Below are 11,922 nucleotides of genomic sequence, written 5' to 3'. Positions count from 1 at the left end.
TATATAGAAGAAACGCAACTCGAAACAAAATTAAGCAACATATATCCCAGCAGTGCAACAAAAAATTATTATCAATGAAAATTTATCAAAATTGATTTTTTGTTAAGGCATGAACATCCTAACGCACCCACTCTACTTTGTAGAAAATTTAAATATGCTACAAATACTGATAACTGCGTTGAAACTAAAGGTAGTGAGTTCAATCCCCAGTAAGGTCATCTCTTTTAACAGACTTTGTGTATCATTCAGTCACTTTTTGAAAGAAAAAAAGTGTTTGATTTTAATTATACAAATACTGTAGTTATTTTTTGACTAAATAATGCTAAATTTAATTTTTAAACCTGATTGTTTTAAAGTCTATAATAAAGTTAAAACTACACGGTAAAATAATTTAAAAGATCAACAAGTATACTGCTGAAAAAATGACAAATTTGGTAAACAGCCCCACAATTGGATTATTTTAGGCTGATTTTTCAATTAAGTTTTCCAAGCAGAAAAATGATAACAAATTGTGTAAATCTATTGCTTATGGTACAGGTACCGTTCTGTACATAAATTCCAACATTTTTGAAAGACATGATTATTTTACTTCTGATCAGTCATTTCTCGCTTGTTATTATTTGTTTCATTAGTAAAACATTTTTCTTAATGATGAAATTAAAGGTTAACTAGAGTTTTTTTTATTAAATTTCCTAAAAAGAGTTATTCTAATATCACAGTTTTTATTCAGAAAAGTGTACATAACTCAAATGGTAAATTTTGTTTAAATTGTATTGACGACCTATGTTGTCCAGTTCCATTTAAGCTTCTTATAGTGCCCATTAGGATGGTCATACCTTAAGTATTCAGGGTACACGTATACTCATTATCAATTTTCCCTTTTCAAGTAAGTAGCATTCATTAACAATATTTCGCTGTACATGAATGATTATCATGAGATCACGTTCTCTAACGCGCGTTTATGTAACACACCACTAGATCAAGCTTTCATTAAGGTTTAAAGTCCCCGGAAATACCGGAATGAAACACTACACTATGAAATGTGGTGGGGTCTGATCTCTATGAAAATACTATGCACAAGTGTTATGTCTCTTTGGTTTCGGTTTTTTCATATTGCCCATCAAAGGAGATATTGCGAGTGACAAACGTGAAAGTCAAAATAAGTTTAAATTTTGCAATAATTCCTTTAGATTTTCGCATGAAGTATATGTAACTAAAGTGGCCAAAGAAAATCTTTGTAAATATCCATAGAAATATACCTTTATTGGTCTTTTTATAAAAAAAATAGTGGGACAGTCTATTTTAATTTAGGCAAAATATATTTCATTTATAAAAATTTCAAATACTCAACTATCGTTCAGTGAATATCGCAACATTCATTCTTCTGTTACATATAGTCAATTCAGTTCAACTTGACAATGGCAAAGATATTCCAAAAGGAAAATTTGAGGATATATTTTGTGCCAGTGAATCATATTCATTCTATAAAATTGATTACTTGATATGAAGTGGAAATTACGTTTGGTTATCGTACATTGACTTCTATCATTAACAATTTTCATTTTTGTTATTCTTAAAAAAGAAGCGACAATAATTCAAACCATTTTTATTGATCAGGAATTTGATATCGCGTGTTTTCTGGTCATTATTTCTTACATTTCAGTATTACATTTTTTATGGGAAATCTTTTGTTTCGCGAAAAGATAATGAAATCACAGGAAAAGCGGTAAACTTTCAATAAGAAGTACTTTATATTGCGAATAAAGTATGAAAGACAAATGCAGCAGTAACATCTCAGAGATAATCGTAAACAATCGAATTTAAGTGACAGGTTATGCAAAGAAATATAAAATAACATTGCCTTACTTTTATTACTTAGTCATCCTTAATCAACCTTGACACTTTTTTATGACAAAAGCTAAATAACTGTATAGCTGAACAAAAATGATGACTTCATCAAGTCAGTCGTAATAGTTTATGGAACAGTAAGATCTATGTGTAGCATCAATCTACTTCAGGGACCTTTAAGTCCGAGAAGAAACTAAAACATGAGGATCGGAATAATATACAATTATTAACTAGTAAGCCATTGAATATGATGTGATATTCACCGGCAGATGACATATTGACCGAGGCGATAATTGTTTTATTATATGAGTAGGCTATAATTGTTTTTAAAAAATCACAGATAGTACAACCTTATACATGTACAACTTTTGTCTGTTTCGTTGAAGCGCGGGTAAAAAGACGAACGTGGAAAGGGTTCAACAACAACGCTAACATTGCGCATACAAAAATGATTCAAGTTTGTACTCAACATTGCGGTGTAACGTTTAACTATATATGAACATGAGTCTCAATCTATTTTTAAACTGGGAAAATCCAATTTAGCCAGTGAATATGATACTTCACCCAGTGAATATGATTGTATAAAAATTATGTTGACTACGGTTTTGGCCCAAAAATTTAATTGCAGCTATTTTTTAGTTCATATAAAAATTTCCCAAATTTTAAATTGCCTTTTTTATAAACAAAAATTAAAGGGAGTTTTTATAAAAAGAAAAAAAGTTTTTTTTGGGGGTTTGTAGGAAAAATTAAATCCGAAAAAAAACCCCGAAATACGGGGCCCAGCAGGAAATCAAACAAAAACGGGACAGGCACAAGTTAAATTGTCCCATTGGATTTTAAAAATTGATTGTGGACAACTAAAACCTTTAATCTTTAAAAGGCTGCTTACCTACATCAAAGGAAAAAAGGGAAAACGATTAAAAACTCTATGGGATTTTCAGTTAGGACACACAAAATTGATTGTCAAAAGAAAATTCTTTTGTTTTGAGCAATATTTTTTTACTAAGAAAAAAGTCAAAGAAAAAGCTATTGAAAATCAAATCTGTCCTATGAGGGAAAAACTTTATGAGAATTTTTATAAGGACCTTTATAAATTACTTCATATCAGTCGTTTAAATTTTCTGTAATAATTTTAATAAGCGTATTCATTTTGACTAATAAGCACGTCTAAACAATTCATGAATTTCAAAGTGCAATGAACGTTTTTCTGGATTTCGATGTTACTGACATTGACGTTTTTGATACGTTTAGTGTTAAATTATACTTATTGAAGAATACTTACAGTCATAGGGGGCGCCCGTGGCAGAGTGGTTAAGGTCGTTGACTTCAAACCACGTGCCCCTCACCGCTGTGGGTTCAAATCCCGACAGGGACCTTGGATTCGTTCATGTGAGGAAGCTATCTAGCTAGCTTACGGAACGTCGGTGGTTCTACTCAGGTGCCCGTTCGTGCCTGAAATAATGCACGGAAGGGCACCTGAGGTCTTCCTCCACCAGTAAAGCTGGAACGTCGCGATATGACCTATACTGTGTCGAGGTGAAGTAAAACCCAATCAGAAAAAAAAAGCTTACAGTCATTTTTTTGTGTTAAATATATCACATTTTAAGTGACTGGAAATCATCAAATCGCAAAAGCATAGTTTAAGATACTAAAATGCTACGAGATGCATGATTTTAATGATAATATAGCCTTATCAAAATGAAATTCATAGTCGGTCTTCAGATGTATTATTGCTACTTGCGTCATTTGGTTAAAAAAACATTTTCTTTAACTTACTGAATGAATGTCTTGATTAATTTGAGATTCTATTTTACTTAACACTTGTGCTGTTCTTAAACATGCTTAAACGCTTTAGAAACACTAGCAAATTGGTGAAATATGTGCAACAAGTATGCTTTAAAGGTCCATTAAGCTAAGAAATGCTTACTCAATACGTTTAGGTAATTAGTACAGTTATATAGATTTTAAATTAGTCCTTTTTGTGGACGTCAATATACCATATACATTTTATCACATTATATGTTATTAAGCTCTATTTGCCTAAAAACACAGCACACTACGGTTATCTTAATCAGTTATTACAACATTATAAAACACATGTCTACTTTTTCTACACACTCAAAAATTATTAATTTCTGAGCCTTTATATGCCTTGAAACCGAACACGTTTTACTTACCGTGAACAAGTGTAAATCTATATAAATATATAAACATACTGTTAACGAATTATGATATCGGAAACATAGAATCACATCTACGAACTCATGCGAAGTTTCTCAAACCATTTCATTCCAAAGGATTGTTTTATTAATTCGGACGAATATTCTCAATAAATCAAACTTGACGGCTTAGAGGCTTCATTTCAAGAAAGTAAAAAATACAGATCTCAAAGGCATTCATCATTTAAATTACACTGCTTGACACAAAAAAGGGTAAACGGTGATTTTTACAAATCAAGTATTGATATTAGATACCCTGATAGGAAACCTTTAAAAAGAAGATATTTTGTCTAGATCATTCTGATATTGTTGTTGCATATAATGTTTTATACATTTTCAGCACATCATCATAAAATTCATATATTCATGTTTGAAATTGTTTGTTTACACTACTTAACAAAAAAAGTATATGGTCACTAGTCTATGTTAGAATGTGTCTAAAGTTTTATGCATGGTATATTTTATTATTTCAGATTTTCCCGAATCCGGTGATATGGGATGTGAAGAAACTTGCTCTTTTCCATTATTCCAAATGAATAGCCTCAATCAAACCGAGTCTGCAATTAAAATGTTTTGTGTTGCTTTTTTCTGTTTCTAAAAGTTGTAGTAAGTTTTACTACATGTATAGTATTATACAATACAATAGGGATAAGGGTTTGAACTTCTAACAAGCACGAAAATCCAACTTGGCTACAACTCGTCTTATTGTAGACTCTAGACTCTTTGTTTGCCTGAAGTTAATACTCTTGAATATAAACATAATTATAGCATATAATACTTTTAAAATGTTACGACTCGTTTGCAATGACTCTGTCATGTGTTCAATCAAAACGTTCTTACATTCAAACTAGAACGCAGCTATTATTAAATGTAGAAGAAAACATCCATTAAAAGACCAATCACTCGAACATTCCCCGTTATTGCACATTTGGTATATGCATGATTCATTGATAAAGAGTTTGGAAGTTAATAAAGTGAATTATTAAGACTTTTTTGGTCTATGTGACTATATCAAAAGACGCCTTATATTCAACTATTGCTTAAATATTAAGGGCGTGTTTCCCTCAAAATGTTTCAATATAAGATACAATTATTAAAAAAAGTCCCATCACTAGAAGATTGCCAATTAAATTTTATCTAAAGCCCAATAATAAAAAGCTAATTCCTAGTTCAAATATAAATTGTCCATAAAACAATAATAAGACCTAAAATGTTAAAACAAAACTGTAGTTAACTTAATGTTTTCAAACAGCAGATTCTAGAGTTTGATTTATTGTAACATCAGTTTCGAAAATTATGTTCTTTTATTGCATTTACTCGGAATAGACCCTGTTTCCATAAACAATTCTTTAAATACGTGTTCTTATCGTCACAAATCCAGATAAACAGACATCCGGGCAATTCTTCTCTTAAAGCTAAATTAATCCAGTATTTAGGGTGATAAATATAAGACTTTCTAAACCTATTTGGATGATGGAGCCAGAAATGACATTTCAAGAAAACATAAAGCTTAAGAAAGAATTGTAACTGAAAGACGATCTGAATCGTTTAATCATGCTAAAATTTATTACAGGCAAATTGCATAAATCATCAGTACGAAGACTTTGGTTCGCTTACTTCAATGGAAACAATTTGTCACAAAAGGAACCAAATGTAAACAAAGCGGTCAACAGGGAAACATTAAAACTGTTTTTCCGCCAGTAAAAGATTTTTAAATTTCAACTTGTGGCACATGTAGCCCAAAAACCGTTTGACCTAGAGTCATAAGATTGACAACACAGTGGAGTGTGGGGCACCCGTGTCCTATGGACACATTTCTAGTTCCTAAATATGATGCACATTTTTACACCGGATGCATTTTACAAGTTTCTTTGTTATGGCTTTCCGATCAACTGATTTGAAGCAAACCGTGTGAGGAAAATTAAAAATCACGAATAGCAGATATTTTTGGGGTTTTGTTTCATAAGTTAAAGTATCTTTTTGCTTTAAGTTCAAACTCAATGAAACCTATCCTATTATTTTACTATCATTAAGATAACAAAGACCACGCATCTTGATCACACATGTACGTACATTCAAGATCATTCCTTAGAAATTCTATCTACAGAATAGGGAAGTTGACTGCCAAAGCACTACTGAAATAAACTAACATGCGTATCTTAAATTAAGAAAGCTGACACGCCTGTACAATTAAATAAGAATGGACTCAAATACGAAAACATTGGTAATTTCGGATAAAAAAATAAAACTCTAAGAATCACAAAGGAAATATATATTTAAGTAAGAATCATGAAGAACTTTTACATACTTCAAGGTACTATATTGTTTAATTATAGTTGTTTTATTAATATAATTAAAAGTAAAATGAAAATAATTTTGAATTCATTGTTTGTATTTATGATCTCATGAGAGCTCCCTGTCGGATTTTTTCCTTTTAATATGTAGTATAATTGGTCTCAAATGTAATATTTCATTTTTGTTTTTCTCATTAAATTGCCGATTTGCGTTCTGCTAATAAGTTTATCTTCTTGTAAGTTTGAATAATTAGACACTTTCGCTCGGAACAAGCTATAAAATCAACCTTTGAGATAAAAATTAAAGATTTTAATCAAATCTGCAGTGTTAATTTTGAAGAAAAAAAACAACAACAACAACAGAGGATTGTGTGCATGTTCACTTGTTTAGTGTAGATTTTGGTTTTAAACTTTAACACCATGTTGTTAATAAATCAGAGCGAGACATAAAACGAAAAGAGAAAAAAACACGTATAAAGGAAAGATGAATATCTAAAGAGGTGGACGGTTATAATAACTGAAGGGAAACAAAACGATTTGATTTCCATTTCAATAAAATAAATTGTTTTTAAGTCTTAAGGAATATATATTCAGTGGTTAGACGTCCGTCCATTCGTTCGCCAAGATACGAGCATAAAATAGTTATTTGGTAAGAAATCTTGTATACAATGTATTTACATGTAAGTGCTAGAGAAAATAAGTTAACATTAAATGACAGTAGTAAATCAATTCGAACGCTTAAGTACTGTATTAGACATTGTCTGCTTGATTTGTAAATTACTGCGGGAAACACAAAACATGAATTTAAACATTTTCATATAAAACACCCGGATAGTACTGAAAGGGACAAATCTTTCCCGGAAAAAAAATTTATTTATTAATGTGTAACAAATTATTTTCGGGCCGAAACCAAGAATTCTGCGGAAATTTAAATAAAAATTTGGTCTATAAATGACAGGGTTTGTAAAAATACAAAAACAGTTTTACTTTTATTCAGAAGTATTAACTAATCCACGAAATACTTTACAAATTAAGTTTCATTGGAAGAACCAGGGATATACATAGTCCGATATTACTGTAACATATATTTATAAAGCAGATTGTAAAATGTTCTAAATTAAACTAAATTATTATTCATCAAATATTTTTGATACTTAATCGCTTAAACTTACTCAACACTTGTTTATTTTTCCAAGAAGTTAACAAAACTATATAATAAGAATATGCAGATGATGTATATTTTCTCTTTTTATCAATTATATTTGAAATAATTTTGGAAAATGTGCCCATTGTAGACAAATCTACTTTAAATTTCGCTTAGTAAGATATAATTTTGATTAAACAATTAAATACTATAGAGTGAAAATTCAACAAATCCTTGCATTTAACTCATTCATAATCAAGGGCTACACATTCCTTATTCGTCACTACTACATTTAGAAAATTGTGGAATTAATCGTCTTTTTTTTTACTTGTGAAAATTTATGTGTACAGTATGTTATTTCCATTGTTTTTTTCTTTTTCTATCTTTTCCAGTCAATGACATACGTTTTCCGTGATTTCATTCTTTTGTTTCCTCATTACGCTTTACCCAGGCAGGCCCCAAATTTCCCAACGTGCCAATTAACCATTTAATTTCAAATAATGAGGTTGACTTAAATTGATAGACATGTTATTTACTCATTAACTATGTATATATCTGTCCCCATCTATTTAGCAATATTTCAACAGAAAACAGAATGAGTCATGTTATTTCATGTTAACTTTGTTATCTGATAAAAATAAAAGTTATTGTTGTTGTTGTTCAATGTTAATAAGTAATATTATTCTATATTGATGTTAAATTTTGCGTTTTGAAAATACCAACATGCAAAATCTTGCCAGAATCTGAAAGAGAAATATCAATGAAAATGTTGTTTTATGCTTTTTTGTCAATGTGTTATAAAATGAAATGACGATAGGTGAAAAAGTATAATGCAAAAAAACTAAGAATAAACATATACACGTACAGTTTAAAACAAAAATAAAGTAAGGCAATTAATGTATTCAACATAAGCTTCCTCGGTAAGTTCAATCTAAGAGATAATTTGAGATGAATTTATCAAGTGGACCAACTTATGTCTTCTGTCATTAATCAAATAGCAAACTTTCTTTGCACAATTATTCTTTTCTTCATACACTTGTAAATAATGGTACTATATAAAAGGCTAACAATTGATGGATTTTGCCATTTCCCCGTTTATTTACTCGCCTCGCTGATTATGCCAATTAAGCCAGAGACAGGCGTCCTGTATTTCCGTATTTTCATATAAATCTCGTTAAATTTGAGTGAATAATTACATCCTCGCTTTGAATAAATTGGAAAATTATACAAAGCTAATGCACAATTTAATAAGGTGACATCATGTTTGTCGACAACCTTCTGTTTTTGAAAAACTAAAACTTCAATCAGTTTTGACAGGAATGTCTTTTTCCTTTGTCTGGATCTGTATTTGTCATTTTTTGAGTAAAGAAAAATTAAGCATTATCCTAACAATGGCATGGTCTATAGTACGTTCGGGCACAATATTCAATATACATAATCAATTTACAACAGCTAATGGTGATATAGGTTTCCTATTTCAGTGTTCAGATTAATTGCTGGCGGCATCCATTTTTGTATATCAAATTTAAACTTAAACGAAAAATTAAGACTGCCTGTAATAAATTGGTGATTGTTTTTTTGAACAGCGAATTCGAAAATAAGTGACAATAAACATTTGTAATAGCTACAGTACTGTGAAATTTGAAAATAAGTATTGTTTTTAGAAAAGTATATTTAGCCAATATTTATTCACACAACAATTGGATCATTAACAGTCCATGTCATTGGCACAGCTCAGATATTTTTAGATATGATCATTGCGAGCAGGCACGCTTGTTCTTATTATGACAAAGTTGCGCAACAAAAGGTCGCAATCTTTAAGTACTATTTTTAGAAAAAATATCAGATGTTATGAATGAAATTAAATTCCTTACTGCTTTGTATACAGGTTTTAGGTACTTGGTTGAAGTGTTAAGCTGTATAAAAGAGATTTACTCAGTTTATTTTTCTGCTGTTAACAAGTTTAAAGAATAGTTAATCAAAAGTTAGTGTATCAATCTTGTTTACCATAAAAAGTACAATTTATTTACTTTTTGCAAGTTAAGGCTGCACTAAGTTTAAATGTTTTTATGCAAAATTGAAATGACTTCTTTAGCGACGAATGACTGCAAAATCAAAGCATGCAAAAGGTCAGATTTCAATTTTCAATCAAAATCAAGTTCATCGTTGATTGGGGTTTTATGTGGAGTTAGAATACTGACAAACAAAGCATTTATAAGCTTCGGATCCAATCCTTTTTCAATAATTCATGTTTTTTTGTACATACTGCGTATATACTGCGAATTTGTAAGATGCAATGTTGAGCAAATGTTATGCTATTGAGTAATCATGTGCATTTATGTATTTTTGTATCTATGTTTGTATTGCACAACAGTCTGAACTACTACTGCGCCATTTTGAACATTGTTAAGGCATTTCAGCATGCGCAGCATTCAAATCGTGCAAGGAATCGTTCAGACTGGTTTCCGCAAGTGGGTCGCGCGCCAGGCCACTTTTGCACATAAATAACGCTAGCTGCATGCGCTTTTTGTTGGGGTTCTTTGAGTTTATTGGGGTTGAGTGGTTGTTATTGAGTTGAGTGTTTGTAGTTTAAGTGTTAAATTTGCTTTTAGACTGTTGCTAGTATGTAAGTGTGATGAATATTGTATTGTAATTGATTTTATAATCATGCGTTCCCTTGGACTTAAGTTATACAAGCATAGAGTTCTAAATGAGAGATTTTATTAGCAAAAACATGTTTAGACAGATTTCTATTAAAACAGAGTAATTTTATAACAATATCACCAAGCACTATTTCATGACCCAATAAACCGTGTATGGAAATTTTGCTGCTTCTTTAACGTCGGAGCATCTCGCCGATTATTCCTTATCTGAGAGACTGACGGAAATAGCCGTTATATTGCTTTGATTCGCTGATGTCATTCGACTAATTAGAAGTTCTTACTTTCCTGTCATTTGAACAATTAAATAAATCTTTAACAGCTGTAAAAAGACCTCTCGCATGCTTCTTTATAAAGTAGCAAACTTGTTATATTCGTTTTTTCAGAAATACGTATACGAGTTTATCATTGTTGAAGAACACGATGAACATTAAAGCATTATGACTTTGCTCGAATGTTGAAAAATTGAGTACGTTTTACGATTAAGACTTTTAGATGATTAAAGCCGTTTTCTTCAGTTGTCGAGTTGAATTTAATAACACTTACAATATTATTATAATATGTTGTTGCATGTATTTAAAAAAAAACATATATGATGAGAAATGGACACTTTGCAGGATTTAGATTTTCCATTCCTGTCCTAAAATATGAAATGTTTATTTATGAGCTGAATTGTTAACTCAATTACGAAAATGCATACACTCTATTTATTTAGTGTCGGCTTTGCTGCTTTAGGTATTTGTATCCATCTGGGAGCATGAAGCAGATGTTTCGTTGTGATATGGTACGCATATTTATAGCTTACATTAATTGATTACTGAGAAGCATCGATTTTCAATTTTGTATTGATACAGAGATGTAACTAAATCAATAGCACTCATTGCAAATAATCATTTTGTCCGTGTTTCTCTTTGAATTCTCAGCACAATAAAATATGCCATCAATTTTTATGCACATGAAACAACCAATAAAGTTACACCGTGTATATCCAGTAACGCCTGAATGAGAAAACAACGCCGCACGATTCGTGCAAAAGTAACGCAGAATTGTGCAATAATTGGCGGATACCTGGCAAGATTTCCATCGCGGTAAATAAACTGGCCAATATCTTTTGTTTATTTAACCAAACTGAAAAAATGAGTAGGCGCATACGGCTACGAATACTTTATACTTTATCCCTCATCAAGATTACATTGTATTTCTACAAAATTGCTTACTTTTCAAGATCATTCATGAACATAATGGCTTAACCACTGTTTGGAGTGTGATTTGGCTTTTTGTCGACTCTTATTACTAGAAAAATGCATATGATACCGTATAATTTCAATTTTGGTAGGCAAATGACATTAACTGAGCTTGCACTTTCCAGTACCGTCCATGAACATGCTCAATCAAACCGAGCCTGCAACATTTTCAATTTTGCCGTGTTGGGCTTTCTTTAGGGATTCTGTATTTATCTATTTTGTGATGACATAGAAAATTGAAAATAAACTGATAAAATGTGATTCAGTCCGTTTTTTATGAGTAACCGCAGATGTACGTGACAAGTGCTTCACGGTTACGCCAAAAATGTGATTTTCTTTTATATAATGTACTGAAATATTATAGAGCTTTAAGTTACTAATGGTCTCTTTAGGAAATATTAATTGTTTCAATGTATCAAGAACACAATAATAATATTATAAGTGTACATCCGCAGAGAATAACAAAAGATAAATAGAAAAATAGTCTGGCTTGGTTCGATTTAGCCTGTTTAT

This window comes from Ruditapes philippinarum, unplaced genomic scaffold (genome assembly GCF_026571515.1).
Source record: "Ruditapes philippinarum isolate M1 unplaced genomic scaffold, ASM2657151v2 ctg924_1_1_1_1, whole genome shotgun sequence".
Classification (NCBI taxonomy): Eukaryota; Metazoa; Mollusca; class Bivalvia; order Venerida; family Veneridae; genus Ruditapes; species Ruditapes philippinarum.
The sequence above is the reverse complement of the archived record's forward strand: the minus strand, read 5'-3'. Positions refer to the sequence as shown.